Here is a 6,236-nt window from a genome sequence, read left to right as displayed (position 1 = left end):
AATGACTCAAAGCCAATCACTGGCATCAAACCTCCCAGAATCTTAGGAAACAAATGGATGTAATGAGCATGAGGAGATAACACCTCCCAGATAGCAATTACATTTGTTCGTGATCCCCATGAAAGCCTTTAGCTTTGTCTGTAGCTGAGATACGATATCTGACTGGGGGCCAGATCTGCACCAGAAAGAGGTTTCAGCTCTGCTAGTACTGCAATTTTTTCAGCGGTTTAGAGATTTGTCTCAGCTCAGTACTTGGTTTCTTCCACACACAATGTTGGGAATTGTGGCCAGATAGTCCAGTCTTCGTTTCATCAGACCAGATGATTTTACTCATGGTTTGAGAGTCGTTCAGGTGCTTTTTGGGAAACTCTGCAAAAAATGGCTTCCATCTTTCCACTCTACCATAAAGGCCTGATTGGTGGAGTGATGCACTGATGTTTTTACCTTTACGCTTCTCTCATCCTCTCAAAGGAACTCTGGATCTCATTAGTGACCATTGGGTCCTTGGTTACCTGTCTGACCAAGGCCCTTCGTCCTGGATTACTCAGTGTGGCTGAGCAGCCAGATCTAGTAAGACTGTTGGTTGTTCCAAACTTTTCCATTTGAGAATGATGGAGGCTACTTTTGGGCACTTTCAATGCTGCAGAAATGTTCTTGCATCCTTCCCCAGATCTGTCTTCACACAACCCTGTCTCGCAGGTCTAAGGACAATTCTCTCAACCTCGTGGCTTGGTTTTCACTCTGACATACACCATCAACTGAGACCTTATATAAAGAGATGTGTGCCTTTCCTAGTAATGTCCAGTGAATTAATTTAGGCACAGGTTGTAGAAGCATCTCAAGGACCATTGATAGAAGTAGGATGCACCAGAGCTCAATTAGAAGCATCATAACAAAGGGTCTGAATACTTATGTAAATGGAATATTTCAGTCTTTTATTTTTTATACATTTACAAAACACTCCAAACACCTGTTTTTTGTGGGGTGTGTTGGGGTATTGTGTGTAGAGTGATGAGAAAAAATGAATTTAATCTATTTTAAGACGAGTCTGAAACATACCAAAATGTGGAAAAGGTGAAGCGCTGTGAATATTTTCCGTATGCACTGTAACAAAAAGTCTCTGTAGTGAAGAGATCATTCAATAGATAAGTATTCATCATGTGACACATCTTCAATCTTTTTGCACACCATGCAGGTGTTATGCATGCTCTGAATACTGTTAGAAATGAAAGCATGAAGAATGCAAAAGGTTATCTACTGACTGGGGGCTACCATCTCATAAACTTCCCCCTAAGTTCACACAAGACAGAACCACTTAAGAGAGGTCAAAGGTCACTGCTGAGGGCTACCAGAGTCAAGCCGCAAAACACATGTAAAACCAAGTAATTCTGAGTGTAGCAGATGGTTTAACCTGCTTTCCCACTAACTGGCCTGTCTGATACAGAAAAGAATCAGGATTAAAATAGGAAATAAACACATGATCTAATTTTGGAAGAATAACATAACCGTCTCTGGCTAGGACTATGGTTATGTCCATGATTAAATTTCCAAATAAATGTCAGCTTGAGAGGTTCCACACAACCCCCTCCTTTTAGTTAGCCCATGTTACAGATCTGTGTTTGAAATATACAGCTTAGTTTTGGCACCTGCTGTGTAGGACAAATGAACACATTAGAGAAATCCAGGCAGGATAGACTTGGTGGGGGGTCCCTTCTCCTGAGAGGAGAGCAGAGAGGTAATCAATATCAGAGAGACTTTGTGAAAGTCTCTGCCCACTGCCCCTATAAAGTGCAACTCAAGTGGATAAAATGATTGTGCTTGGGTTTCCGTGGCTTCTTGTGGGATGCGCCCTACCCGTCCACTCTGCGACCCCCCTGCTCACTCACTATGAGCAGACTATAGACTCCTCTTTTACTGCCTGGGTAATTTACTCTACACTACATGCCCCCAGTCTCTTTGTGTCCATCCCTGGGGGGACAAGCAGGTTATAAAGGCCAAGTGTGACTGTGCCAGAGAGAGAGAGAGAGAGAGAGAGAGAGAGAGAGAGAGAGAGAGAGAGAGAGAGAGAGAGAGAGAGAGAGAGAGAGAGAGAGAGAGAGAGAGAGCAAACAAAGAACCAAAAGAGGTGAGAAGAGAAGAGAGGTTGTTTTTAGGCTGAACAAGATTAGGCAAAGCACTGAGTTTACCTCTCAGTCACCACACAGCTCTCAGTGCTGGCAGGAATAGATACTTGCAGCTGAAATAATGCCCTGACAGGAAGAGCTTACGATGGGTATTTTGTGAGGCATAGAGGGGGGAAAGATGAGGGGAGAGAAGGGGGACTGAGGATGGAAAACCATGTGCCAAGGTGATAGGGAAGTGAGAGTGCGTGGGATGGGTGGTGGTGGTGGAGGTCAGAGTAGCTGGTGACAGAGTGGATGGCTGGAAGGGCGATGAGCAAGGGAGTGTGTGCAAGAGATATGTAGAGAGTTAGAGATACAAAGAGTGGGAGAGAGTGTGTGTGAGAGAAGAGGAGAGGTAAGGGAGCCATGGGGTAGTTGGTAATATTGGTGGTGGAGGGTGGGCAGAGATGGGGACTTCCCTCCCAGGGCCCAGGAAAGCATTCTTCTCTCTGTTCCTGAAGCTTATCAGGTTCCAGCTAGGCCAGAGAGCCACATGGGAAAGCTGCAAGGGAGACTAAAGGACCCCTTTATAGATCAGAACCGACAGAGAGGGAGGGGGGAACAGAGGGAGGGATGAAGAGAGGGAGAGTGAAAAAAGAGAAGAGTGCAGTGCACACAGAGGGGGAGAGGCAGAGGGGAGACATACACAGTAACTGTGGAAGGATGGAAAATGGACTGTACAATAGATGCAGAAAGGCAGAAGACGGACAAGAGTAGGAAGAGGGAAGATTAGGGGGCAGTGAGCATGTGGAAGGTGGTCAAGACTGAGAGGCCAGCACTAAGTGAGATGTGGACAGGAAAAGTATACAAGTTTCACGCGTCATTAGCAAGTAGACATGCACCATGAACAACTACTGAGGCCTCAGGGGCACATATGGCAGGTGATGGGAGGTCAATCAAAAGCTTTGGGAAATGGTATTTGCTGATGAGAGTGCCACCCCTCCCTCTCTTCCCTCTGGCTCCTGGAAGGATACAAGGATACAAGGAAGTTTATTGTCACATGCATATAGTTACTGGAAGTAAGAAATGCAGTGAAATTATGTCTGGTGTCAGCCTATTTGTGCATTTATGGGGGGGGGGGGGGGGTAAAAAGTGCAGTAGAAGAGGGGTTTAGTAGATTAAGTGGCAAGGGCTGCATAAGAAAGGTGGGGGAGGATTGGGATTGGGGGGGGGGGGGGGGGGGGGGGCACCAACAAGGAGCACCCAAGAGCAACAGGGGCAAGGAAAAACTTCCTTACCAAGGAAGAAACCTTGGGCAGATCCACGGCTCAAGGGGCTAACCCAACTGCCAGGGGTCTTGGTGTGTGTGTTGGGGGGATGACAGGGGAGATGGGATAGTGTGCTGTGTATGTGGGGAGAGGGCAGTGTGCAAGATGTGTGTTGGAGAAGCTTTCTCATGAGACAATGTGCTGTGTATTGGGGGGGGGGGGGGGCAGTGTGCTGTAAGTATGTTGGGGATGTGTGTTGGAGAAGCTTCCTAATAAAATAATGTGCTGTTTATGTAGGGGAGGGGGGGGGGGGGGGGCAGTGTACTGCAAGTATAGTGAAGGGACTTACTATTGTAGGCAGAGTACTGTATGTATGATGTATGTGAGTGATGACAGTGAAGATGTGTGTGTGGGCGGGAGGGGAGTGGAGCAGTGACTGTGTGTGTGTGTGTGTGTGTGTAGTGTGTGTCTGGGTAGGTGGGGGCAGTGTGCTGTAAGTATGTAGAGGATGTGTGTTGGAGAAGATCCTGAAGACAATGTGCTTTGTATGTAGGGGGGGGGGGAAGGCAGTGTGCAGCAAGTATGTAGAGGAGGCTTACTGTAGCAAACAGTGTGCTGTATGTATGTGAGGTGATGACAGTGATGATGTAAGTGTGTGTTTTTTGTGTGTGTGTTGGGGATGGGGGTGGGGGGGGGGCAGAAAGAAGAAATTAAAATCATAAATAAAAAGTTCTATGGAGATGTGGAACTCAGGAACAGAGAGGAATATGAGAAATCTGGAGTGACCAGAGCACAATAGACATTTGTAACAGCACGCGGTACAAAAGTCACATAGTAAGCAGAAAAGCGGATAGCAGTCAGTCAGGTGTGAGAACGGAATTCAATCCTACCTGGAGAAAGCAAATCTCCAGCAAATAGACCAGGCGTCACTTAGAGTGCCACAGAAGCAATTAGTGCCTCCCAGTTTCACCCAACACAATACTCAGTTGTAGCAGCACTCTACATACCATTGTTTTTCTCTCTCACTCAGAAGCCTCATGAAAGCTGGTGTAAACATATAGATTAAGGACTATGTCAGACAGTCAGTCTGACAACACTGAAAAATAGTGGTTGTGTATTTGCCAGCTATGTGAACATGGAAATGTTGAGTGCCAACATTTTATGTTAGAAATGTACAGCATTTCCCCAACATTTAGAAACGTCTGGATGGCTAACCTGTATGTCAGGAAAATTACATATTGCGCAATGCATAATTAGCTATTCCCTTATATTAACAATGTGTCAGCAACTGTTGGTCAATTTGGACAATATTGGAGTGATTTGGGGGTTCCTATAGGGATGCAAACTTTTAAATGAGATCTGACCTGTTTCTCATAAATACCACTTAGGTCCATCTAGTCTATCCAAAATGCCCATTTCCCTTACAAAAAATAACTGCAGCAATAGGACAAAATGTTGCAGTCTTTTTCTTTCATTGCAGTCCAAATTTATGCATATAAACAAGAAATTCCTTAAAAACATTTTACATAAGGGTGAAACCAGATGTAGTAAGATTTCAACATTGTGAGCTGATTGATTAGTTGCTTAGCCTAATAGATTAATGTATTAGTCTGACATTTGCAGTGTTATGACCAAGAGAACACCAGGCCTACACACAATTGGGCTAGCAGATGTTATAGTGACCCATAGGCCTAGTACCACATCACCAATCAAGGATATCTTGGTCACATTATGTTGATGGTCCACTTCAGAATTCAACCACCTCGGTGTCAAGTGATGCTAATCTAACTATGCCTAAACCTGTTGCATTAAGCTACCCTAAAAAGCCTTGCTCCAGAGAGAATACTACTTCCCTGTAGAAAAAGATTCAAAATGTTATCTTAGGGATCAAAAATTCACTTAAGACGAAGCAAAATGGTCTGGAGATTTAGAAAGGGACATGGAAGGTCTATAGAATTGTATTTCTTTGCCACTATGATGACAAAGGGTAGGCCTAGTAGCATCTTCTTGGTTTCTCTGTCTCAACCTTTGCTTGCTAAAAGTCTAAGCAGCTTTCAATCATCCCCTTCTGTCAACTGCAAATTAGGAATTAGGCTTAACAATAAAAGTAAGGAACAGCACCGCTGTTTAAGCAGAACTCAAGTCAGTTTCTTCGACACAAGCAAGCCCGTAGGCCTACTCTTTACACCGCCATAGCAGCTAGGCTACGTGTTAATGTACTGTATACTACAGGGTGCAGCACTGCAAAAGCTCATGTCACCACAAGCTGGCCTAGTTCGCTCCTGAGCAGTTCAGAATCAGGGTGGGTATTACTGTCTGTAAATAATTCATAAGTGCTAAATGTGGAACCGTATGTGCCACAAAACCACATGCAACATTTCCGGCCAACCTTCCAACATGTTATGTCTAGAGCCATATTTTCTCCACCATTCTGGTTATGTCATGCAATAGGTCTCGCCATCATTTGGACAACAAACAAGCTTTTTGCTGATTTTTTTTTTTTAGCCACAGATAAAAGCTCTTGGCTCTGTGCATGAATCGCAACGTGTGCAAGGCTGCGCTCCAGCGGCCAACTATAATGTGTTTTTGTAATCTGTGAAATGATATCGCTCCCTTAACGCTATCCGTTTCGAGCGGATGCGATCGGCTTACCGCGTGCGCTTCACTGGCCATTCTGAATGAATTTGAGTGTGGAACGGGAGCAGGACTGGGAACGCGTAGCAGTGGGACAGCAGAATGGCCATGATGATCTGATAATAGAGGACATGCATGAAGGATTCAGCAGGAGCTATAAGACCAGATCATTAACATGAGTGCTTGATTCTTTGGAAGCCAGAATAGAGAGGAACTTTCTGTAAGAGGCAGT

The sequence above is a fragment of the Alosa pseudoharengus genome, unplaced genomic scaffold, assembly GCF_046254945.1.
Source record: "Alosa pseudoharengus isolate Yale_2024_CS ecotype anadromous, Long Island Sound unplaced genomic scaffold, YU_APseudo_1.1 YU_APseudo_1.1_scf_24, whole genome shotgun sequence".
Classification (NCBI taxonomy): Eukaryota; Metazoa; Chordata; class Actinopteri; order Clupeiformes; family Clupeidae; genus Alosa; species Alosa pseudoharengus.
The sequence above is the reverse complement of the archived record's forward strand: the minus strand, read 5'-3'. Positions refer to the sequence as shown.